The sequence below is a fragment of the Anomaloglossus baeobatrachus genome, unplaced genomic scaffold (assembly GCF_048569485.1).
Source record: "Anomaloglossus baeobatrachus isolate aAnoBae1 unplaced genomic scaffold, aAnoBae1.hap1 Scaffold_3958, whole genome shotgun sequence".
Classification (NCBI taxonomy): Eukaryota; Metazoa; Chordata; class Amphibia; order Anura; family Aromobatidae; genus Anomaloglossus; species Anomaloglossus baeobatrachus.
Window position 1 is genome coordinate 25,503 of NW_027443296.1, and position 24,733 is coordinate 50,235.

Consider the following 24,733-nt stretch of genomic DNA (forward strand, 5'->3'; position numbering starts at 1 on the left):
CAAGCCAACCCTTGAAAAGGCTGCTTTGCAGAGCCAAAACAAGAAGAATGGTGCGTTTTGCAGCCGCCGCCCACTGCAATGAATCTGAATAACTCCTCCTTTAGGGCGCAAGCAACTCCCCTCCCCCTTGCAGTCTTTCCAATTCACGATACAAAAAGACGGACAGGACAGGTTGCCTGACTTTCCGTCACTGCCACCCTTTGCCATCCTTACCCGTAGAAAGCCCTTTCATCATCCCCAAACCCTAATCTTTTCCCTTTCCTTCCCAGCCCCCAAACCCTGCCCTCTGTACCTTTCTCACCACCCGCTTCCCTTCTCCTGTCATCCCCCTACCACCCGGGAAAAAAAGAGATTGCCCCCTCCTTCCACTAGCCCACCCTCCCACCCAAAGAACAACTTCTTCTGCGCAGCTTGTTTTCTAGGCAGCAGCGCTATTGTGATGTCATCGGGGGGCATTGTGACAAGCCGCCAGTGTTCCGTCTCTTCATGTTGTGCACAGTTCAAACGGAAAATACATCAACAGGCAGACTACAGAAAAGCTTACTATCAAAGGTTAGAGGGGGGCTTTCTCAGAGGGCTTTTTACAGTTTTTCTATTCCCAATTAGCCGTTTAAGTGTACTTATTGAAAGTAGTAATTCTTTCATAGGCCGCCCTTTCTTAGTATTTGACGTTCCTTATATTGCGGTATGAGGCTTCGCAGTAGGTTGCAAACATTCATCACCCATGACTGTCCCCAATTGAGCTCAGAAGCTCAATGTCTATCATGACCTCTCTTTTAGAATGTCCAAGAGCAAGCAAACTATTCCTCCAGGAGAGGGCGCCAACAGACTACTAAAGAGATCATCATTACTCAAAGAAAACCCCAAAAACCAATGCATGATAGGAATAAACAGGTAACTTTCTTTGGAGTGGAAGCGGAGAGATCGCACCAGATGCCAATTCTAGATGTTATCACACCTGTGGTCACTGCAGCAGCAGGTGAATCCACTTTGTCCAAAAGGGATCTATTCCATTCAATTGCAAATGATCTAGATAAGACAGAGAACTGCAGCACGGGGACATAGCCGAGTTGGTCAGGTTGAGTGGTGATGAGTTTGCTATTTGGATGAATAAAGAAAGTCAAAAGTGTGAAAGATAAAAAACAAAAGGAGGAAGTGTGAAAAGTGAATGGGCCAAATTGAGGTGCATATGAAGACGTATGCTTTCTTCCAATTCATTAAATCGGGCTAATATGAATCAGGTGAATTGAGTTCTGCTTTTGGAAACTGGGTTAAGAAGGGGTGCACCGTTCCTGGAGGTACTGCAATACCAGGTCAATGCGTGGAGTGGACAGAGCAAGCTCTTTTTCCATCTCCCTGTTCTAAAAATCCATTTAATATATGGTCCCCAGATAGGGGACGTATCAGATATTAAACTGATAAGAACAGATACTACACTTGATCTTAGCCAAAAGGCCGAGAAGCGATAACCAGAATTGGTTTGGGCCTCGAGTGGCACCCTGGCCTATGCCGGACACATCTTAGGGAGAGAGAGCGAGAGGGAGACAAACCCACGCCTACACAAGACATTTTGTCACCCAAGCCAACCCTTGAAAAGGCTGCTTTGCAGAGCCAAAACAAGAAGAATGGTGCGTTTTGCAGCCGCCGCCCACTGCAATGAATCTGAATAACTCCTCCTTTAGGGCGCAAGCAACTCCCCTCCCCCTTGCAGTCTTTCCAATTCACGATACAAAAAGACGGACAGGACAGGTTGCCTGACTTTCCGTCACTGCCACCCTTTGCCATCCTTACCCGTAGAAAGCCCTTTCATCATCCCCAAACCCTAATCTTTTCCCTTTCCTTCCCAGCCCCCAAACCCTGCCCTCTGTACCTTTCTCACCACCCGCTTCCCTTCTCCTGTCATCCCCCTACCACCCGGGAAAAAAAGAGATTGCCCCCTCCTTCCACTAGCCCACCCTCCCACCCAAAGAACAACTTCTTCTGCGCAGCTTGTTTTCTAGGCAGCAGCGCTATTGTGATGTCATCGGGGGGCATTGTGACAAGCCGCCAGTGTTCCGTCTCTTCATGTTGTGCACAGTTCAAACGGAAAATACATCAACAGGCAGACTACAGAAAAGCTTACTATCAAAGGTTAGAGGGGGGCTTTCTCAGAGGGCTTTTTACAGTTTTTCTATTCCCAATTAGCCGTTTAAGTGTACTTATTGAAAGTAGTAATTCTTTCATAGGCCGCCCTTTCTTAGTATTTGACGTTCCTTATATTGCGGTATGAGGCTTCGCAGTAGGTTGCAAACATTCATCACCCATGACTGTCCCCAATTGAGCTCAGAAGCTCAATGTCTATCATGACCTCTCTTTTAGAATGTCCAAGAGCAAGCAAACTATTCCTCCAGGAGAGGGCGCCAACAGACTACTAAAGAGATCATCATTACTCAAAGAAAACCCCAAAAACCAATGCATGATAGGAATAAACAGGTAACTTTCTTTGGAGTGGAAGCGGAGAGATCGCACCAGATGCCAATTCTAGATGTTATCACACCTGTGGTCACTGCAGCAGCAGGTGAATCCACTTTGTCCAAAAGGGATCTATTCCATTCAATTGCAAATGATCTAGATAAGACAGAGAACTGCAGCACGGGGACATAGCCGAGTTGGTCAGGTTGAGTGGTGATGAGTTTGCTATTTGGATGAATAAAGAAAGTCAAAAGTGTGAAAGATAAAAAACAAAAGGAGGAAGTGTGAAAAGTGAATGGGCCAAATTGAGGTGCATATGAAGACGTATGCTTTCTTCCAATTCATTAAATCGGGCTAATATGAATCAGGTGAATTGAGTTCTGCTTTTGGAAACTGGGTTAAGAAGGGGTGCACCGTTCCTGGAGGTACTGCAATACCAGGTCAATGCGTGGAGTGGACAGAGCAAGCTCTTTTTCCATCTCCCTGTTCTAAAAATCCATTTAATATATGGTCCCCAGATAGGGGACGTATCAGATATTAAACTGATAAGAACAGATACTACACTTGATCTTAGCCAAAAGGCCGAGAAGCGATAACCAGAATTGGTTTGGGCCTCGAGTGGCACCCTGGCCTATGCCGGACACATCTTAGGGAGAGAGAGCGAGAGGGAGACAAACCCACGCCTACACAAGACATTTTGTCACCCAAGCCAACCCTTGAAAAGGCTGCTTTGCAGAGCCAAAACAAGAAGAATGGTGCGTTTTGCAGCCGCCGCCCACTGCAATGAATCTGAATAACTCCTCCTTTAGGGCGCAAGCAACTCCCCTCCCCCTTGCAGTCTTTCCAATTCACGATACAAAAAGACGGACAGGACAGGTTGCCTGACTTTCCGTCACTGCCACCCTTTGCCATCCTTACCCGTAGAAAGCCCTTTCATCATCCCCAAACCCTAATCTTTTCCCTTTCCTTCCCAGCCCCCAAACCCTGCCCTCTGTACCTTTCTCACCACCCGCTTCCCTTCTCCTGTCATCCCCCTACCACCCGGGAAAAAAAGAGATTGCCCCCTCCTTCCACTAGCCCACCCTCCCACCCAAAGAACAACTTCTTCTGCGCAGCTTGTTTTCTAGGCAGCAGCGCTATTGTGATGTCATCGGGGGGCATTGTGACAAGCCGCCAGTGTTCCGTCTCTTCATGTTGTGCACAGTTCAAACGGAAAATACATCAACAGGCAGACTACAGAAAAGCTTACTATCAAAGGTTAGAGGGGGGCTTTCTCAGAGGGCTTTTTACAGTTTTTCTATTCCCAATTAGCCGTTTAAGTGTACTTATTGAAAGTAGTAATTCTTTCATAGGCCGCCCTTTCTTAGTATTTGACGTTCCTTATATTGCGGTATGAGGCTTCGCAGTAGGTTGCAAACATTCATCACCCATGACTGTCCCCAATTGAGCTCAGAAGCTCAATGTCTATCATGACCTCTCTTTTAGAATGTCCAAGAGCAAGCAAACTATTCCTCCAGGAGAGGGCGCCAACAGACTACTAAAGAGATCATCATTACTCAAAGAAAACCCCAAAAACCAATGCATGATAGGAATAAACAGGTAACTTTCTTTGGAGTGGAAGCGGAGAGATCGCACCAGATGCCAATTCTAGATGTTATCACACCTGTGGTCACTGCAGCAGCAGGTGAATCCACTTTGTCCAAAAGGGATCTATTCCATTCAATTGCAAATGATCTAGATAAGACAGAGAACTGCAGCACGGGGACATAGCCGAGTTGGTCAGGTTGAGTGGTGATGAGTTTGCTATTTGGATGAATAAAGAAAGTCAAAAGTGTGAAAGATAAAAAACAAAAGGAGGAAGTGTGAAAAGTGAATGGGCCAAATTGAGGTGCATATGAAGACGTATGCTTTCTTCCAATTCATTAAATCGGGCTAATATGAATCAGGTGAATTGAGTTCTGCTTTTGGAAACTGGGTTAAGAAGGGGTGCACCGTTCCTGGAGGTACTGCAATACCAGGTCAATGCGTGGAGTGGACAGAGCAAGCTCTTTTTCCATCTCCCTGTTCTAAAAATCCATTTAATATATGGTCCCCAGATAGGGGACGTATCAGATATTAAACTGATAAGAACAGATTTGATTTAACAGCATCTTTATTATCATGCACTACTCACAAAAAGGTAACAAACCGTGTACAGTGCCGCAGCCCCGTACACACAGAAATATACAATCCTTCTTACATAGCCATAGAGTACGACGCACTAAACTATACATCACGCTCCTATGCTTATCCATAACACTCAAGCTGAAAGAAAAAGTTAGACAATAAATAACGACGAACCGGCGATTGGGGGATGGGGGTAGGGGAAAAGGGGGATAGGGTGGGGAAATCACAGGCCCGAAGCTTTATTGAAAGACGCACATAACGGGAAAAGGAGGGAGGGGGCATGGAAGAGGTCTAACCCTCCTCCTCGGCGCTGTCGTCCGGACTGTCCATGATGGAATAGTCTCTGAGCAGGCTGTGGATCAGCCTGCGGCAATCCTGGATAGACATCCTCTCCCTCTTCAAGATGAGCCGGTTCCTGGCGACCCAAATAGCGTCCTTAAAGCAGTTCATAAGGCGCCAAGCCTCCTGGATGGCTCCAACGGTGTGAGTCCCAGGGAAGAGTCCATAAAGTACGGAATGGTACGATAGGCTCCCTCTGGGGACGGAGTTCCTCAGGTCATCCTCCAGGGCAACCAACAGGCGCTGTGCGAAACGGCAGTCCCAAAAGGCGTGCAGCGATGTTTCCTCCACGAAGGGGCACCTTGGGCAGTACCGGGTTTTGCACAGGTTCCGGGCGTGCATGAATGACCGGACGGGCAGTCCGCCCTGTATCGCCATCCATGACAAGTCCTTGTGCCCGTTGGTCAATCCTGCCGATGACACGTTTGTCCAAACAGTCTCCAGTGTGTCGTGATGAAGTCCTGGAATGTTCTCCATTTCGTCCTTGGCTCTGATGAGTTTGTGGATAGTCTTTGGCTTCCACAAATCAGGCTTGAGTCCCTCCAGTTGGTGTTCCCTCACAAACCGAACCACGTCTCCGTAGAACCATGGCGCCGTCCAGTTGTAGGGGAAGGAGCTGTCCCACTTGTCCCAGCCTAACCGTCTCCAAAGGGGGAGCAGGAAGAAGCGAGACATGGACCCACCCGCGGAACCTCTCTTGACTCGCAGAGTTCGGCGAACGCAGTCACATACGAAGGAGGATCGCAGGAGGGTGGGGATATCGGGTACGCCCTTCCCACCCTTGCGAGGATCCTTGTACATGATGCTCCGCTTTACTCTGTCCATCTTGGATCCCCAGACAAAACGAAACACCGTCCTGGTAATGGCCCTGCACACGGTGGCAAGGGGGGGCCAGGCCTGGGCCGTGTACTGCAGCACGGGCAGTACCTCGTTACGCAGGACCAGTGCTTTTCCCTCACAGGTGAGGCGTCTGAGGCTCCACAGACCGATCCGTTGGGTGATCTTGGTCAAGCGTTCCTCCCAGGACTTGAGGGCTGCTCCTTCCTTCCCGAACCAGACTCCAAGAACCTTGATGAAATCCGGCTGGATGCTGAAAGGGAAGGGGGCGGAAGAGGCCGGCTGCCAGTCCCCGAAGAGCATGGCTTCCGACTTCCCGCAGTTGACTTTGGCTCCCGAAGCCCGTCCGAAGGTCTCACAGGTCTGGACGAGGGTGTCGACTGAGCGCCGGTCCGCGCAGAAGACGGTCACGTCGTCCATGTAGAGCGAGCACTTGACCTCGAAGCGTTCTGGTCCTGGTGCGGTGATCCCTCTGATCTCTCCATTCCGCCGGATAGCCTCTGCAAAGAGTTCTATAACACAAACAAAAAGAAGAGGTGACAGAGGACAGCCTTGTCTGACCCCTGAGAGGACCGGGAAGGGGTCAGTCTTCCAGCCGTTTACCAACACCGAGCTGTGAATATCAAAATACATTAGTTGGACATACAAACAAAACATGTTACCCAAACCTAACCTGTGCAGAGCTTTGCCCAGGAACTCATGGGAAACACGGTCGAAGGCCTTTTCCTGATCCAACGAGATCAGGGCTGCGTGCACCCGGCGGGCTTTGATGTACTCGACCGTGTCCCGCATGAGAGCCAGGCTGTCTGCGATGCGACGTCCGGGGATGCCGCAGGTCTGATCCGGGTGGATGATCCGTCCGATAACCGTCTTCAGTCTCGTTGCCATCGTCTTGGCCAGGATCTTGTAGTCGACATTCAGAAGGGTGATGGGACGCCAATTCTTCAGGTCGCACCTCTCTCCTTTACGCTTGTACAGGATCGTGACCATTCCTTCCCTCAGAGATGGAGGCATTCTGCCCTCCACCACCATCTCCTCATACAGCCCTAACAGGTCCGGACAGATTAGGTCTCCCAGCGCTACATAGAGCTCTGCTGGGAGGCCGTCACTGCCCGGTGTCCTGCCAGAACTAAAGGATTTGGCGGCCGAGAGCAGCTCGTCCACCGTCAGAGGAACGTCCATGGCCGCCGCGTCTGCAGGGTCAAGATGGTTAGTGATACCTGACAGGAACTTATCGGCGGCCTCGGGGTCAGTAGTCTTGCGGGCGTAGAGTTCGCTGTAGAAGTCGCTGACGACCTTCATCACATTCTCTTTCCCGCGTCGTATGCTTCCACTCTCGTCTCGTAGTTCATTCATGGGCGTGTGACCGGCGTGGAGTTTCCTGAAAAAGAACGAGTTACATTTCTCACCCTTCTCCAGATTCTCCACTTTGGAACGGAAGACAATTCGCTCGGACTCCTCCTCGAAGTGCCTTTTCAGGCTCCTCTTAGTCTCCTCCAGCTCCTCTCTCACGTCCCAGCCGCATCGAAGAAGGTCCTGCAGGGAACGCAGCTCACGCTGGAGTCTCCTGAAGTCCCTCCTCTTCAGACACGCCTGTTGTTGACTCTTTGCCTGAAAGAAGAAACGGAACTCGAGTTTAACGTATTCCCACCAGTCAGAAACAGACTGGAAGCCCGCCTTGTAGGCCCGCCACGTGGAGTAGGCAGCTCTAAGCTCCTCCAGAATCTCACCCTTTTCCAGCAGAGAGCAGTTCAGCTTCCAGGAGCCCGGGCCAATGGGGAAGCCATGGCCCAGCACACCTTGAAAGTGAATGGCTCTGTGGTCAGAGAAGAAGCAGGGGACCATCGAGTGCCCACTCCGCCCAACCGCCCGAGAGGTAAACACAAAGTCAATCCTGGAACGCAGCGAGCCATCGGATCGGCACCATGAATAGTTCACGGATCCGTGTCCGATGGAGCCAACAACGTCCACAAGAGAGGCTTCGGTCACCATCTCAATGAGCAGTTTGGATGTGACGTCCAACTTGGCAGCCGTTCCAGAACTGCGTCCATCCTCCTCAATTGGGCAGTTGAAATCCCCGGCCATCACTACCGTCCTGGCGGTAGCGAGCTGAGGGCGCAGGGCTTGGAGGAGCTCCAGTCGATCGCTCTTCACAGGAGAAGCATACACATTGATGAACCTGACAGGTTCTCCCGCCCAGGTGCCATCCACGAGCAGTAACCTGCCGCAGACGATTTCCTGAACAGAGTCCAATGTGAAGGCGCTTCCCCTGATCAGCACGGCGACCCCCGCGGACCTACAGTCGCCCCCGCCAGACCAGTAGGATGGGCCATGGGTCCACTCCCTGGCCAGATGGTTGAAGGACCTAGAGGAGGGAAGGGAGCATTCCTGCAGGAAAAATACATCACTAGACTGAGTGTTAAGGAACGCAAAAATTGTCTGACGTCGGAACTTGTCTCTGATGCTCCTAACATTAATGGAAAAGATGTTAATGTTAGCAGTCATTGGAGGAAAGAGAAAGTTAGAGCAGGCGGTGTGCCTTAGTTACCACTCCGGTCGGGCGGTTCTTCCTCTTTGGCACCTGCTGGTAAGGGTATCTCCAGCAGACCCTCTTCTTCTAGCTGCTCGAGCAGGGATGGTGCCTCGGTGGCTTCCGACTCCTCCATTTCTTCTTCGGCCACAAGGGACTCCACCATCTGCTCCAACACGTCCGGTTCTGGGAGGAGGCCATCCTCCTCTTCCTGGGGTGGATTGGGGTCCACAATGAACAGCTTGGAAGGTTCTGCGACAGGACTATCTTCCACCTTCCTTTTCCTTTGGCCTGTACCTGAGGAGACAAGAGCTGGAAAATCCTCCTCGGTGAAAAGTGCAAGAGTGCTGAGGCCCTCTGCTCTCATGGTCTGGGGAGGGAGAGTGGGCTTTGGGGGGGGGGTGAGGAGACCAACTGAGGAGTAGGGAAATGAGGTGGAGGTAGTGGAATCCTCAGTAGGGTTGGCCGGGGGGGGAGGGGTTTGGACAGGGGTGACAGGGGGGGGGACCAGGGAGGGGGCAACAGTTTTCTTACCCTTCTTTTCCCTGGACTCCGTGGCTGCTGGGGCATCGGCTGGAGCCACGGTCGCCGGGTTCTTGGCCGCCTTGTCCTTGGCCTCTGTGGCCTTGGTCGTAGCTGCCTTGGTCGACGAAGCTGTGACTACCCGATACTGGGTCGCCGCGGCAACCCTTGCCCAGGATTTCTCCCGCTGTGGGCAGTCCTTGTAAAGGTGGTCCGCCTGTCCACATAGGTTGCAAGTCTTCTTCTTTGGGCAGTCCTTGGAGCTGTGTCCTGTCACCCGGCAAACCCTGCAGGCGTCCTCCTTGCAGGTCTTCATCGAATGCCCTTTCCCGCCACATTTCCTGCAGTTGTGTGGCATGTCCGGGTAGTAGATGAGACCAAAGGAGTTTCCCAGAGAGAATGTCGGGGGCAGGTGCTGGAGACCATCCTCGGATGCTGGTTCCCTGTAGAGTCGAACGGTTACTGACCACTTACCCGTCCAGAATCCGTTGCCGTTAAGGATGTGGGATGGCTCCCTCACCACTGTGCAGAGACGTCCCAGGAACGTGGAGATGTCTCTTCCTGGGGTGTGCGGGTTCCGCATGGAGACCGTGATCCTCTTCTCATCCCTCTGTATAGGACAGGATCCTAAGAAAGAATGAAAAGGGGAGTCCGGCATCGCTGCGTTCATCGCCTCCCAGTATCTCCTGCAGGCATTCACCGTGGCAAAGGTTACCAGAAAAATGCCAGTCATGAAGGTCTGGACACTCAGGGTTTCCGCCCTGGAGAAGCCCTGATCCAGAATCATCTTCTTGCAGAACACGTCGCTGGACATGTCCGGCAACCTACCATCCACCGCCTTTAGCTTCAGGGCGACCGTCTGCCGCATCCAAGGCTCCAGGGTTGGAGCCTTTTCAGGCGGCGTCCGGGCTCCCTCCGGCTGGCTGGCGTCGGAGGTAGGGGCCTCTTGGGCCGAAGAAGCCTCTGGATGAGCCTTCCTGGAGGTCCCTGGGTCCTGAGCCTTCTTGGCTGCCTTCTCTGGCTTGCTTGCCATGGCTGGTTCCTGCTTGAGTTCCCGGAGCTGGATCTTGGATTCTTCTCCGGGTGTCTTCTCCCGCTGTGTTCCTCCTCGAAGTTCCTCTGGTCTCCCCAAGTCTTCTCCGAGCCTTCGTCTTCTTGCTTCTTTCTGCCAAGCTCTTCTTCCGTCCGATCTCCCTCTTCCGGTCTCGGCTGGGCTTTGGAGCTCGTCTCCCTGATCGGATCTCGTCAAGTGTAGCTAGCTCAGTTTGTTCTGATAAGAACAGATACTACACTTGATCTTAGCCAAAAGGCCGAGAAGCGATAACCAGAATTGGTTTGGGCCTCGAGTGGCACCCTGGCCTATGCCGGACACATCTTAGGGAGAGAGAGCGAGAGGGAGACAAACCCACGCCTACACAAGACATTTTGTCACCCAAGCCAACCCTTGAAAAGGCTGCTTTGCAGAGCCAAAACAAGAAGAATGGTGCGTTTTGCAGCCGCCGCCCACTGCAATGAATCTGAATAACTCCTCCTTTAGGGCGCAAGCAACTCCCCTCCCCCTTGCAGTCTTTCCAATTCACGATACAAAAAGACGGACAGGACAGGTTGCCTGACTTTCCGTCACTGCCACCCTTTGCCATCCTTACCCGTAGAAAGCCCTTTCATCATCCCCAAACCCTAATCTTTTCCCTTTCCTTCCCAGCCCCCAAACCCTGCCCTCTGTACCTTTCTCACCACCCGCTTCCCTTCTCCTGTCATCCCCCTACCACCCGGGAAAAAAAGAGATTGCCCCCTCCTTCCACTAGCCCACCCTCCCACCCAAAGAACAACTTCTTCTGCGCAGCTTGTTTTCTAGGCAGCAGCGCTATTGTGATGTCATCGGGGGGCATTGTGACAAGCCGCCAGTGTTCCGTCTCTTCATGTTGTGCACAGTTCAAACGGAAAATACATCAACAGGCAGACTACAGAAAAGCTTACTATCAAAGGTTAGAGGGGGGCTTTCTCAGAGGGCTTTTTACAGATTTTCTATTCCCAATTAGCCGTTTAAGTGTACTTATTGAAAGTAGTAATTCTTTCATAGGCCGCCCTTTCTTAGTATTTGACGTTCCTTATATTGCGGTATGAGGCTTCGCAGTAGGTTGCAAACATTCATCACCCATGACTGTCCCCAATTGAGCTCAGAAGCTCAATGTCTATCATGACCTCTCTTTTAGAATGTCCAAGAGCAAGCAAACTATTCCTCCAGGAGAGGGCGCCAACAGACTACTAAAGAGATCATCATTACTCAAAGAAAACCCCAAAAACCAATGCATGATAGGAATAAACAGGTAACTTTCTTTGGAGTGGAAGCGGAGAGATCGCACCAGATGCCAATTCTAGATGTTATCACACCTGTGGTCACTGCAGCAGCAGGTGAATCCACTTTGTCCAAAAGGGATCTATTCCATTCAATTGCAAATGATCTAGATAAGACAGAGAACTGCAGCACGGGGACATAGCCGAGTTGGTCAGGTTGAGTGGTGATGAGTTTGCTATTTGGATGAATAAAGAAAGTCAAAAGTGTGAAAGATAAAAAACAAAAGGAGGAAGTGTGAAAAGTGAATGGGCCAAATTGAGGTGCATATGAAGACGTATGCTTTCTTCCAATTCATTAAATCGGGCTAATATGAATCAGGTGAATTGAGTTCTGCTTTTGGAAACTGGGTTAAGAAGGGGTGCACCGTTCCTGGAGGTACTGCAATACCAGGTCAATGCGTGGAGTGGACAGAGCAAGCTCTTTTTCCATCTCCCTGTTCTAAAAATCCATTTAATATATGGTCCCCAGATAGGGGACGTATCAGATATTAAACTGATAAGAACAGATACTACACTTGATCTTAGCCAAAAGGCCGAGAAGCGATAACCAGAATTGGTTTGGGCCTCGAGTGGCACCCTGGCCTATGCCGGACACATCTTAGGGAGAGAGAGCGAGAGGGAGACAAACCCACGCCTACACAAGACATTTTGTCACCCAAGCCAACCCTTGAAAAGGCTGCTTTGCAGAGCCAAAACAAGAAGAATGGTGCGTTTTGCAGCCGCCGCCCACTGCAATGAATCTGAATAACTCCTCCTTTAGGGCGCAAGCAACTCCCCTCCCCCTTGCAGTCTTTCCAATTCACGATACAAAAAGACGGACAGGACAGGTTGCCTGACTTTCCGTCACTGCCACCCTTTGCCATCCTTACCCGTAGAAAGCCCTTTCATCATCCCCAAACCCTAATCTTTTCCCTTTCCTTCCCAGCCCCCAAACCCTGCCCTCTGTACCTTTCTCACCACCCGCTTCCCTTCTCCTGTCATCCCCCTACCACCCGGGAAAAAAAGAGATTGCCCCCTCCTTCCACTAGCCCACCCTCCCACCCAAAGAACAACTTCTTCTGCGCAGCTTGTTTTCTAGGCAGCAGCGCTATTGTGATGTCATCGGGGGGCATTGTGACAAGCCGCCAGTGTTCCGTCTCTTCATGTTGTGCACAGTTCAAACGGAAAATACATCAACAGGCAGACTACAGAAAAGCTTACTATCAAAGGTTAGAGGGGGGCTTTCTCAGAGGGCTTTTTACAGTTTTTCTATTCCCAATTAGCCGTTTAAGTGTACTTATTGAAAGTAGTAATTCTTTCATAGGCCGCCCTTTCTTAGTATTTGACGTTCCTTATATTGCGGTATGAGGCTTCGCAGTAGGTTGCAAACATTCATCACCCATGACTGTCCCCAATTGAGCTCAGAAGCTCAATGTCTATCATGACCTCTCTTTTAGAATGTCCAAGAGCAAGCAAACTATTCCTCCAGGAGAGGGCGCCAACAGACTACTAAAGAGATCATCATTACTCAAAGAAAACCCCAAAAACCAATGCATGATAGGAATAAACAGGTAACTTTCTTTGGAGTGGAAGCGGAGAGATCGCACCAGATGCCAATTCTAGATGTTATCACACCTGTGGTCACTGCAGCAGCAGGTGAATCCACTTTGTCCAAAAGGGATCTATTCCATTCAATTGCAAATGATCTAGATAAGACAGAGAACTGCAGCACGGGGACATAGCCGAGTTGGTCAGGTTGAGTGGTGATGAGTTTGCTATTTGGATGAATAAAGAAAGTCAAAAGTGTGAAAGATAAAAAACAAAAGGAGGAAGTGTGAAAAGTGAATGGGCCAAATTGAGGTGCATATGAAGACGTATGCTTTCTTCCAATTCATTAAATCGGGCTAATATGAATCAGGTGAATTGAGTTCTGCTTTTGGAAACTGGGTTAAGAAGGGGTGCACCGTTCCTGGAGGTACTGCAATACCAGGTCAATGCGTGGAGTGGACAGAGCAAGCTCTTTTTCCATCTCCCTGTTCTAAAAATCCATTTAATATATGGTCCCCAGATAGGGGACGTATCAGATATTAAACTGATAAGAACAGATACTACACTTGATCTTAGCCAAAAGGCCGAGAAGCGATAACCAGAATTGGTTTGGGCCTCGAGTGGCACCCTGGCCTATGCCGGACACATCTTAGGGAGAGAGAGCGAGAGGGAGACAAACCCACGCCTACACAAGACATTTTGTCACCCAAGCCAACCCTTGAAAAGGCTGCTTTGCAGAGCCAAAACAAGAAGAATGGTGCGTTTTGCAGCCGCCGCCCACTGCAATGAATCTGAATAACTCCTCCTTTAGGGCGCAAGCAACTCCCCTCCCCCTTGCAGTCTTTCCAATTCACGATACAAAAAGACGGACAGGACAGGTTGCCTGACTTTCCGTCACTGCCACCCTTTGCCATCCTTACCCGTAGAAAGCCCTTTCATCATCCCCAAACCCTAATCTTTTCCCTTTCCTTCCCAGCCCCCAAACCCTGCCCTCTGTACCTTTCTCACCACCCGCTTCCCTTCTCCTGTCATCCCCCTACCACCCGGGAAAAAAAGAGATTGCCCCCTCCTTCCACTAGCCCACCCTCCCACCCAAAGAACAACTTCTTCTGCGCAGCTTGTTTTCTAGGCAGCAGCGCTATTGTGATGTCATCGGGGGGCATTGTGACAAGCCGCCAGTGTTCCGTCTCTTCATGTTGTGCACAGTTCAAACGGAAAATACATCAACAGGCAGACTACAGAAAAGCTTACTATCAAAGGTTAGAGGGGGGCTTTCTCAGAGGGCTTTTTACAGTTTTTCTATTCCCAATTAGCCGTTTAAGTGTACTTATTGAAAGTAGTAATTCTTTCATAGGCCGCCCTTTCTTAGTATTTGACGTTCCTTATATTGCGGTATGAGGCTTCGCAGTAGGTTGCAAACATTCATCACCCATGACTGTCCCCAATTGAGCTCAGAAGCTCAATGTCTATCATGACCTCTCTTTTAGAATGTCCAAGAGCAAGCAAACTATTCCTCCAGGAGAGGGCGCCAACAGACTACTAAAGAGATCATCATTACTCAAAGAAAACCCCAAAAACCAATGCATGATAGGAATAAACAGGTAACTTTCTTTGGAGTGGAAGCGGAGAGATCGCACCAGATGCCAATTCTAGATGTTATCACACCTGTGGTCACTGCAGCAGCAGGTGAATCCACTTTGTCCAAAAGGGATCTATTCCATTCAATTGCAAATGATCTAGATAAGACAGAGAACTGCAGCACGGGGACATAGCCGAGTTGGTCAGGTTGAGTGGTGATGAGTTTGCTATTTGGATGAATAAAGAAAGTCAAAAGTGTGAAAGATAAAAAACAAAAGGAGGAAGTGTGAAAAGTGAATGGGCCAAATTGAGGTGCATATGAAGACGTATGCTTTCTTCCAATTCATTAAATCGGGCTAATATGAATCAGGTGAATTGAGTTCTGCTTTTGGAAACTGGGTTAAGAAGGGGTGCACCGTTCCTGGAGGTACTGCAATACCAGGTCAATGCGTGGAGTGGACAGAGCAAGCTCTTTTTCCATCTCCCTGTTCTAAAAATCCATTTAATATATGGTCCCCAGATAGGGGACGTATCAGATATTAAACTGATAAGAACAGATACTACACTTGATCTTAGCCAAAAGGCCGAGAAGCGATAACCAGAATTGGTTTGGGCCTCGAGTGGCACCCTGGCCTATGCCGGACACATCTTAGGGAGAGAGAGCGAGAGGGAGACAAACCCACGCCTACACAAGACATTTTGTCACCCAAGCCAACCCTTGAAAAGGCTGCTTTGCAGAGCCAAAACAAGAAGAATGGTGCGTTTTGCAGCCGCCGCCCACTGCAATGAATCTGAATAACTCCTCCTTTAGGGCGCAAGCAACTCCCCTCCCCCTTGCAGTCTTTCCAATTCACGATACAAAAAGACGGACAGGACAGGTTGCCTGACTTTCCGTCACTGCCACCCTTTGCCATCCTTACCCGTAGAAAGCCCTTTCATCATCCCCAAACCCTAATCTTTTCCCTTTCCTTCCCAGCCCCCAAACCCTGCCCTCTGTACCTTTCTCACCACCCGCTTCCCTTCTCCTGTCATCCCCCTACCACCCGGGAAAAAAAGAGATTGCCCCCTCCTTCCACTAGCCCACCCTCCCACCCAAAGAACAACTTCTTCTGCGCAGCTTGTTTTCTAGGCAGCAGCGCTATTGTGATGTCATCGGGGGGCATTGTGACAAGCCGCCAGTGTTTCGTCTCTTCATGTTGTGCACAGTTCAAACGGAAAATACATCAACAGGCAGACTACAGAAAAGCTTACTATCAAAGGTTAGAGGGGGGCTTTCTCAGAGGGCTTTTTACAGTTTTTCTATTCCCAATTAGCCGTTTAAGTGTACTTATTGAAAGTAGTAATTCTTTCATAGGCCGCCCTTTCTTAGTATTTGACGTTCCTTATATTGCGGTATGAGGCTTCGCAGTAGGTTGCAAACATTCATCACCCATGACTGTCCCCAATTGAGCTCAGAAGCTCAATGTCTATCATGACCTCTCTTTTAGAATGTCCAAGAGCAAGCAAACTATTCCTCCAGGAGAGGGCGCCAACAGACTACTAAAGAGATCATCATTACTCAAAGAAAACCCCAAAAACCAATGCATGATAGGAATAAACAGGTAACTTTCTTTGGAGTGGAAGCGGAGAGATCGCACCAGATGCCAATTCTAGATGTTATCACACCTGTGGTCACTGCAGCAGCAGGTGAATCCACTTTGTCCAAAAGGGATCTATTCCATTCAATTGCAAATGATCTAGATAAGACAGAGAACTGCAGCACGGGGACATAGCCGAGTTGGTCAGGTTGAGTGGTGATGAGTTTGCTATTTGGATGAATAAAGAAAGTCAAAAGTGTGAAAGATAAAAAACAAAAGGAGGAAGTGTGAAAAGTGAATGGGCCAAATTGAGGTGCATATGAAGACGTATGCTTTCTTCCAATTCATTAAATCGGGCTAATATGAATCAGGTGAATTGAGTTCTGCTTTTGGAAACTGGGTTAAGAAGGGGTGCACCGTTCCTGGAGGTACTGCAATACCAGGTCAATGCGTGGAGTGGACAGAGCAAGCTCTTTTTCCATCTCCCTGTTCTAAAAATCCATTTAATATATGGTCCCCAGATAGGGGACGTATCAGATATTAAACTGATAAGAACAGATACTACACTTGATCTTAGCCAAAAGGCCGAGAAGCGATAACCAGAATTGGTTTGGGCCTCGAGTGGCACCCTGGCCTATGCCGGACACATCTTAGGGAGAGAGAGCGAGAGGGAGACAAACCCACGCCTACACAAGACATTTTGTCACCCAAGCCAACCCTTGAAAAGGCTGCTTTGCAGAGCCAAAACAAGAAGAATGGTGCGTTTTGCAGCCGCCGCCCACTGCAATGAATCTGAATAACTCCTCCTTTAGGGCGCAAGCAACTCCCCTCCCCCTTGCAGTCTTTCCAATTCACGATACAAAAAGACGGACAGGACAGGTTGCCTGACTTTCCGTCACTGCCACCCTTTGCCATCCTTACCCGTAGAAAGCCCTTTCATCATCCCCAAACCCTAATCTTTTCCCTTTCCTTCCCAGCCCCCAAACCCTGCCCTCTGTACCTTTCTCACCACCCGCTTCCCTTCTCCTGTCATCCCCCTACCACCCGGGAAAAAAAGAGATTGCCCCCTCCTTCCACTAGCCCACCCTCCCACCCAAAGAACAACTTCTTCTGCGCAGCTTGTTTTCTAGGCAGCAGCGCTATTGTGATGTCATCGGGGGGCATTGTGACAAGCCGCCAGTGTTCCGTCTCTTCATGTTGTGCACAGTTCAAACGGAAAATACATCAACAGGCAGACTACAGAAAAGCTTACTATCAAAGGTTAGAGGGGGGCTTTCTCAGAGGGCTTTTTACAGTTTTTCTATTCCCAATTAGCCGTTTAAGTGTACTTATTGAAAGTAGTAATTCTTTCATAGGCCGCCCTTTCTTAGTATTTGACGTTCCTTATATTGCGGTATGAGGCTTCGCAGTAGGTTGCAAACATTCATCACCCATGACTGTCCCCAATTGAGCTCAGAAGCTCAATGTCTATCATGACCTCTCTTTTAGAATGTCCAAGAGCAAGCAAACTATTCCTCCAGGAGAGGGCGCCAACAGACTACTAAAGAGATCATCATTACTCAAAGAAAACCCCAAAAACCAATGCATGATAGGAATAAACAGGTAACTTTCTTTGGAGTGGAAGCGGAGAGATCGCACCAGATGCCAATTCTAGATGTTATCACACCTGTGGTCACTGCAGCAGCAGGTGAATCCACTTTGTCCAAAAGGGATCTATTCCATTCAATTGCAAATGATCTAGATAAGACAGAGAACTGCAGCACGGGGACATAGCCGAGTTGGTCAGGTTGAGTGGTGATGAGTTTGCTATTTGGATGAATAAAGAAAGTCAAAAGTGTGAAAGATAAAAAACAAAAGGAGGAAGTGTGAAAAGTGAATGGGCCAAATTGAGGTGCATATGAAGACGTATGCTTTCTTCCAATTCATTAAATCGGGCTAATATGAATCAGGTGAATTGAGTTCTGCTTTTGGAAACTGGGTTAAGAAGGGGTGCACCGTTCCTGGAGGTACTGCAATACCAGGTCAATGCGTGGAGTGGACAGAGCAAGCTCTTTTTCCATCTCCCTGTTCTAAAAATCCATTTAATATATGGTCCCCAGATAGGGGACGTATCAGATATTAAACTGATAAGAACAGATACTACACTTGATCTTAGCCAAAAGGCCGAGAAGCGATAACCAGAATTGGTTTGGGCCTCGAGTGGCACCCTGGCCTATGCCGGACACATCTTAGGGAGAGAGAGCGAGAGGGAGACAAACCCACGCCTACACAAGACATTTTGTCACCCAAGCCAACCCTTGAAAAGGCTGCTTTGCAGAGCCAAAACAAGAAGAATGGTGCGTTTTGCAGCCGCCGCCCACTGCAATGAATCTGAATAACTCCTCCTTTAGGGCGCAAGCAACTCCCCTCCCCCTTGCAGTCTTTCCAATTCACGATACAAAAAGACGGACAGGACAGGTTGCCTGACTTTCCGTCACTGCCACCCTTTGCCATCCTTACCCGTAGAAAGCCCTTTCATCATCCCCAAACCCTAATCTTTTCCCTTTCCTTCCCAGCCCCCAAACCCTGCCCTCTGTACCTTTCTCACCACCCGCTTCCCTTCTCCTGTCATCCCCCTACCACCCGGGAAAAAAAGAGATTGCCCCCTCCTTCCACTAGCCCACCCTCCCACCCAAAGAACAACTTCTTCTGCGCAGCTTGTTTTCTAGGCAGCAGCGCTATTGTGATGTCATCGGGGGGCATTGTGACAAGCCGCCAGTGTTCCGTCTCTTCATGTTGTGCACAGTTCAAACGGAAAATACATCAACAGGCAGACTACAGAAAAGCTTACTATCAAAGGTTAGAGGGGGGCTTTCTCAGAGGGCTTTTTACAGTTTTTCTATTCCCAATTAGCCGTTTAAGTGTACTTATTGAAAGTAGTAATTCTTTCATAGGCCGCCCTTTCTTAGTATTTGACGTTCCTTATATTGCGGTATGAGGCTTCGCAGTAGGTTGCAAACATTCATCACCCATGACTGTCCCCAATTGAGCTCAGAAGCTCAATGTCTATCATGACCTCTCTTTTAGAATGTCCAAGAGCAAGCAAACTATTCCTCCAGGAGAGGGCGCCAACAGACTACTAAAGAGATCATCATTACTCAAAGAAAACCCCAAAAACCAATGCATGATAGGAATAAACAGGTAACTTTCTTTGGAGTGGAAGCGGAGAGATCGCACCAGATGCCAATTCTAGATGTTATCACACCTGTGGTCACTGCAGCAGCAGGTGAATCCACTTTGTCCAAAAGGGATCTATTCCATTCAATTGCAAATGATCTAGATAAGACAGAGAACTGCAGCACGGGGACATAGCCGAGTTGGTCAGGTTGAGTGGTGATGAGTTTGCTATTTGGATGAATAAAGAAAGTCAAAAGTGTGAAAGATAAAAAACAAAAGGAGGAAGTGTGAAAAGTGAATGGGCCAAATTGAGGTGCATATGAAGACGTATGCTTTCTTCCAATTCATTAAATCGGGCTAATATGAATCAGGTGAATTGAGTTCTGCTTTTGGAAACTGGGTTAAGAAGGGGTGCACCGTTCCTGGAGGTACTGCAATACCAGGTCAATGCGTGGAGTGGACAGAGCAAGCTCTTTTTCCATCTCCCTGTTCTAAAAATCCATTTAATATATGGTCCCCAGATAGGGGACGTATCAGATATTAAACTGATAAGAACAGATACTACACTTGATCTTAGCCAAAAGGCCGAGAAGCGATAACCAGAATTGGTTTGGGCCTCGAGTGGCACCCTGGCCTATGCCGGACACATCTTAGGGAGAGAGAGCGAGAGGGAGACAAACCCACGCCTACACAAGACATTTTGTCACCCAAGCCAACCCTTGAAAAGGCTGCTTTGCAGAGCCAAAACAAGAAGAATGGTGCGTTTTGCAGCCGCCGCCCACTGCAATGAATCTGAATAACTCCTCCTTTAGGGCGCAAGCAACTCCCCTCCCCCTTGCAGTCTTTCCAATTCACGATACAAAAAGACGGACAGGACAGGTTGCCTGACTTTCCGTCACTGCCACCCTTTGCCATCCTTACCCGTAGAAAGCCCTTTCATCATCCCCAAACCCTAATCTTTTCCCTTTCCTTCCCAGCCCCCAAACCCTGCCCTCTGTACCTTTCTCACCACCCGCTTCCCTTCTCCTGTCATCCCCCTACCACCCGGGAAAAAAAGAGATTGCCCCCTCCTTCCACTAGCCCACCCTCCCACCCAAAGAACAACTTCTTCTGCGCAGCTTGTTTTCTAGGCAGCAGCGCTATTGTGATGTCATCGGGGGGCATTGTGACAAGCCGCCAGTGTTCCGTCTCTTCATGTTGTGCACAGTTCAAACGGAAAATACATCAACAGGCAGACTACAGAAAAGCTTACTATCAAAGGTTAGAGGGGGGCTTTCTCAGAGGGCTTTTTACAGTTTTTCTATTCCCAATTAGCCGTTTAAGTGTACTTATTGCAAAGTAGTAATTCTTTCATAGGCCGCCCTTTCTTAGTATTTGACGTTCCTTATATTGCGGTATGAGGCTTCGCAGTAGGTTGCAAACATTCATCACCCATGACTGTCCCCAATTGAGCTCAGAAGCTCAATGTCTATCATGACCTCTCTTTTAGAATGTCCAAGAGCAAGCAAACTATTCCTCCAGGAGAGGGCGCCAACAGACTACTAAAGAGATCATCATTACTCAAAGAAAACCCCAAAAACCAATGCATGATAGGAATAAACAGGTAACTTTCTTTGGAGTGGAAGCGGAGAGATCGCACCAGATGCCAATTCTAGATGTTATCACACCTGTGGTCACTGCAGCAGCAGGTGAATCCACTTTGTCCAAAAGGGATCTATTCCATTCAATTGCAAATGATCTAGATAAGACAGAGAACTGCAGCACGGGGACATAGCCGAGTTGGTCAGGTTGAGTGGTGATGAGTTTGCTATTTGGATGAATAAAGAAAGTCAAAAGTGTGAAAGATAAAAAACAAAAGGAGGAAGTGTGAAAAGTGAATGGGCCAAATTGAGGTGCATATGAAGACGTATGCTTTCTTCCAATTCATTAAATCGGGCTAATATGAATCAGGTGAATTGAGTTCTGCTTTTGGAAACTGGGTTAAGAAGGGGTGCACCGTTCCTGGAGGTACTGCAATACCAGGTCAATGCGTGGAGTGGACAGAGCAAGCTCTTTTTCCATCTCCCTGTTCTAAAAATCCATTTAATATATGGTCCCCAGATAGGGGACGTATCAGATATTAAACTGATAAGAACAGATACTACACTTGATCTTAGCCAAAAGGCCGAGAAGCGATAACCAGAATTGGTTTGGGCCTCGAGTGGCACCCTGGCCTATGCCGGACACATCTTAGGGAGAGAGAGCGAGAGGGAGACAAACCCACGCCTACACAAGACATTTTGTCACCCAAGCCAACCCTTGAAAAGGCTGCTTTGCAGAGCCAAAACAAGAAGAATGGTGCGTTTTGCAGCCGCCGCCCACTGCAATGAATCTGAATAACTCCTCCTTTAGGGCGCAAGCAACTCCCCTCCCCTTGCAGTCTTTCCAATTCACGATACAAAAAGACGGACAGGACAGGTTGCCTGACTTTCCGTCACTGCCACCCTTTGCCATCCTTACCCGTAGAAAGCCCTTTCATCATCCCCAAACCCTAATCTTTTCCCTTTCCTTCCCAGCCCCCAAACCCTGCCCTCTGTACCTTTCTCACCACCCGCTTCCCTTCTCCTGTCATCCCCCTACCACCCGGGAAAAAAAGAGATTGCCCCCTCCTTCCACTAGCCCACCCTCCCACCCAAAGAACAACTTCTTCTGCGCAGCTTGTTTTCTAGGCAGCAGCGCTATTGTGATGTCATCGGGGGGCATTGTGACAAGCCGCCAGTGTTCCGTCTCTTCATGTTGTGCACAGTTCAAACGGAAAATACATCAACAGGCAGACTACAGAAAAGCTTACTATCAAAGGTTAGAGGGGGGCTTTCTCAGAGGGCTTTTTACAGTTTTTCTATTCCCAATTAGCCGTTTAAGTGTACTTATTGAAAGTAGTAATTCTTTCATAGGCCGCCCTTTCTTAGTATTTGACGTTCCTTATATTGCGGTATGAGGCTTCGCAGTAGGTTGCAAACATTCATCACCCATGACTGTCCCCAATTGAGCTCAGAAGCTCAATGTCTATCATGACCTCTCTTTTAGAATGTCCAAGAGCAAGCAAACTATTCCTCCAGGAGAGGGCGCCAACAGACTACTAAAGAGATCATCATTACTCAAAGAAAACCCCAAAAACCAATGCATGATAGGAATAAACAGGTAACTTTCTTTGGAGTGGAAGCGGAGAGATCGCACCAGATGCCAATTCTAGATGTTATCACACCTGTGGTCACTGCAGCAGCAGGTGAATCCACTTTGTCCAAAAGGGATCTATTCCATTCAATTGCAAATGATCTAGATAAGACAGAGAACTGCAGCACGGGGACATAGCCGAGTTGGTCAGGTTGAGTGGTGATGAGTTTGCTATTTGGATGAATAAAGAAAGTCAAAAGTGTGAAAGATAAAAAACAAAAGGAGGAAGTGTGAAAAGTGAATGGGCCAAATTGAGGTGCATATGAAGACGTATGCTTTCTTCCAATTCATTAAATCGGGCTAATATGAATCAGGTGAATTGAGTTCTGCTTTTGGAAACTGGGTTAAGAAGGGGTGCACCGTTCCTGGAGGTACTGCAATACCAGGTCAATGCGTGGAGTGGACAGAGCAAGCTCTTTTTCCATCTCCCTGTTCTAAAAATCCATTTAATATATGGTCCCCAGATAGGGGACGTATCAGATATTAAACTGATAAGAACAGATACTACACTTGATCTTAGCCAAAAGGCCGAGAAGCGATAACCAGAATTGGTTTGGGCCTCGAGTGGCACCCTGGCCTATGCCGGACACATCTTAGGGAGAGAGAGCGAGAGGGAGACAAACCCACGCCTACACAAGACATTTTGTCACCCAAGCCAACCCTTGAAAAGGCTGCTTTGCAGAGCCAAAACAAGAAGAATGGTGCGTTTTGCAGCCGCCGCCCACTGCAATGAATCTGAATAACTCCTCCTTTAGGGCGCAAGCAACTCCCCTCCCCCTTGCAGTCTTTCCAATTCACGATACAAAAAGACGGACAGGACAGGTTGCCTGACTTTCCGTCACTGCCACCCTTTGCCATCCTTACCCGTAGAAAGCCCTTTCATCATCCCCAAACCCTAATCTTTTCCCTTTCCTTCCCAGCCCCCAAACCCTGCCCTCTGTACCTTTCTCACCACCCGCTTCCCTTCTCCTGTCATCCCCCTACCACCCGGGAAAAAAAGAGATTGCCCCCTCCTTCCACTAGCCCACCCTCCCACCCAAAGAACAACTTCTTCTGCGCAGCTTGTTTTCTAGGCAGCAGCGCTATTGTGATGTCATCGGGGGGCATTGTGACAAGCCGCCAGTGTTCCGTCTCTTCATGTTGTGCACAGTTCAAACGGAAAATACATCAACAGGCAGACTACAGAAAAGCTTACTATCAAAGGTTAGAGGGGGGCTTTCTCAGAGGGCTTTTTACAGTTTTTCTATTCCCAATTAGCCGTTTAAGTGTACTTATTGAAAGTAGTAATTCTTTCATAGGCCGCCCTTTCTTAGTATTTGACGTTCCTTATATTGCGGTATGAGGCTTCGCAGTAGGTTGCAAACATTCATCACCCATGACTGTCCCCAATTGAGCTCAGAAGCTCAATGTCTATCATGACCTCTCTTTTAGAATGTCCAAGAGCAAGCAAACTATTCCTCCAGGAGAGGGCGCCAACAGACTACTAAAGAGATCATCATTACTCAAAGAAAACCCCAAAAACCAATGCATGATAGGAATAAACAGGTAACTTTCTTTGGAGTGGAAGCGGAGAGATCGCACCAGATGCCAATTCTAGATGTTATCACACCTGTGGTCACTGCAGCAGCAGGTGAATCCACTTTGTCCAAAAGGGATCTATTCCATTCAATTGCAAATGATCTAGATAAGACAGAGAACTGCAGCACGGGGACATAGCCGAGTTGGTCAGGTTGAGTGGTGATGAGTTTGCTATTTGGATGAATAAAGAAAGTCAAAAGTGTGAAAGATAAAAAACAAAAGGAGGAAGTGTGAAAAGTGAATGGGCCAAATTGAGGTGCATATGAAGACGTATGCTTTCTTCCAATTCATTAAATCGGGCTAATATGAATCAGGTGAATTGAGTTCTGCTTTTGGAAACTGGGTTAAGAAGGGGTGCACCGTTCCTGGAGGTACTGCAATACCAGGTCAATGCGTGGAGTGGACAGAGCAAGCTCTTTTTCCATCTCCCTGTTCTAAAAATCCATTTAATATATGGTCCCCAGATAGGGGACGTATCAGATATTAAACTGATAAGAACAGATACTACACTTGATCTTAGCCAAAAGGCCGAGAAGCGATAACCAGAATTGGTTTGGGCCTCGAGTGGCACCCTGGCCTATGCCGGACACATCTTAGGGAGAGAGAGCGAGAGGGAGACAAACCCACGCCTACACAAGACATTTTGTCACCCAAGCCAACCCTTGAAAAGGCTGCTTTGCAGAGCCAAAACAAGAAGAATGGTGCGTTTTGCAGCCGCCGCCCACTGCAATGAATCTGAATAACTCCTCCTTTAGGGCGCAAGCAACTCCCCTCCCCCTTGCAGTCTTTCCAATTCACGATACAAAAAGACGGACAGGACAGGTTGCCTGACTTTCCGTCACTGCCACCCTTTGCCATCCTTACCCGTAGAAAGCCCTTTCATCATCCCCAAACCCTAATCTTT

General features: G+C 48.6%; 11 non-coding genes and 2 pseudogenes across 11 annotated transcripts; all 13 read right to left on the minus strand.

Moving 5' to 3' along the window:
* Positions 1 to 1,276: 1,276 nt before the first annotated feature.
* On the minus strand, positions 1,277 to 1,467 carry LOC142276264 (U2 spliceosomal RNA). The gene has a single exon (XR_012739751.1). It is a non-coding gene; the product is annotated as a U2 spliceosomal RNA (small nuclear RNA).
* Positions 1,468 to 2,854: 1,387 nt separating this feature from the next.
* LOC142276265 (U2 spliceosomal RNA) lies at positions 2,855 to 3,045 on the minus strand. The gene has a single exon (XR_012739752.1). It is a non-coding gene; the product is annotated as a U2 spliceosomal RNA (small nuclear RNA).
* A 1,387-nt stretch (positions 3,046 to 4,432) lies between these two features.
* Positions 4,433 to 4,634, minus strand: LOC142276277 (U2 spliceosomal RNA; annotated as a pseudogene).
* A 5,445-nt stretch (positions 4,635 to 10,079) lies between these two features.
* On the minus strand, positions 10,080 to 10,167 carry LOC142276279 (U2 spliceosomal RNA; annotated as a pseudogene).
* Positions 10,168 to 11,554: 1,387 nt separating this feature from the next.
* On the minus strand, positions 11,555 to 11,745 carry LOC142276266 (U2 spliceosomal RNA). Its single transcript, XR_012739753.1, has one exon. It is a non-coding gene; the product is annotated as a U2 spliceosomal RNA (small nuclear RNA).
* Positions 11,746 to 13,132: 1,387 nt separating this feature from the next.
* Positions 13,133 to 13,323, minus strand: LOC142276267 (U2 spliceosomal RNA). The gene has a single exon (XR_012739754.1). It is a non-coding gene; the product is annotated as a U2 spliceosomal RNA (small nuclear RNA).
* Positions 13,324 to 14,710: 1,387 nt separating this feature from the next.
* Positions 14,711 to 14,901, minus strand: LOC142276268 (U2 spliceosomal RNA). Its single transcript, XR_012739755.1, has one exon. It is a non-coding gene; the product is annotated as a U2 spliceosomal RNA (small nuclear RNA).
* A 1,387-nt stretch (positions 14,902 to 16,288) lies between these two features.
* LOC142276269 (U2 spliceosomal RNA) lies at positions 16,289 to 16,479 on the minus strand. Its single transcript, XR_012739756.1, has one exon. It is a non-coding gene; the product is annotated as a U2 spliceosomal RNA (small nuclear RNA).
* A 1,387-nt stretch (positions 16,480 to 17,866) lies between these two features.
* LOC142276270 (U2 spliceosomal RNA) lies at positions 17,867 to 18,057 on the minus strand. Its single transcript, XR_012739757.1, has one exon. It is a non-coding gene; the product is annotated as a U2 spliceosomal RNA (small nuclear RNA).
* A 1,387-nt stretch (positions 18,058 to 19,444) lies between these two features.
* On the minus strand, positions 19,445 to 19,635 carry LOC142276271 (U2 spliceosomal RNA). The gene has a single exon (XR_012739758.1). It is a non-coding gene; the product is annotated as a U2 spliceosomal RNA (small nuclear RNA).
* A 1,388-nt stretch (positions 19,636 to 21,023) lies between these two features.
* On the minus strand, positions 21,024 to 21,214 carry LOC142276272 (U2 spliceosomal RNA). Its single transcript, XR_012739759.1, has one exon. It is a non-coding gene; the product is annotated as a U2 spliceosomal RNA (small nuclear RNA).
* Positions 21,215 to 22,600: 1,386 nt separating this feature from the next.
* On the minus strand, positions 22,601 to 22,791 carry LOC142276273 (U2 spliceosomal RNA). Its single transcript, XR_012739760.1, has one exon. It is a non-coding gene; the product is annotated as a U2 spliceosomal RNA (small nuclear RNA).
* A 1,387-nt stretch (positions 22,792 to 24,178) lies between these two features.
* LOC142276276 (U2 spliceosomal RNA) lies at positions 24,179 to 24,369 on the minus strand. Its single transcript, XR_012739762.1, has one exon. It is a non-coding gene; the product is annotated as a U2 spliceosomal RNA (small nuclear RNA).
* Positions 24,370 to 24,733: the final 364 nt, after the last annotated feature.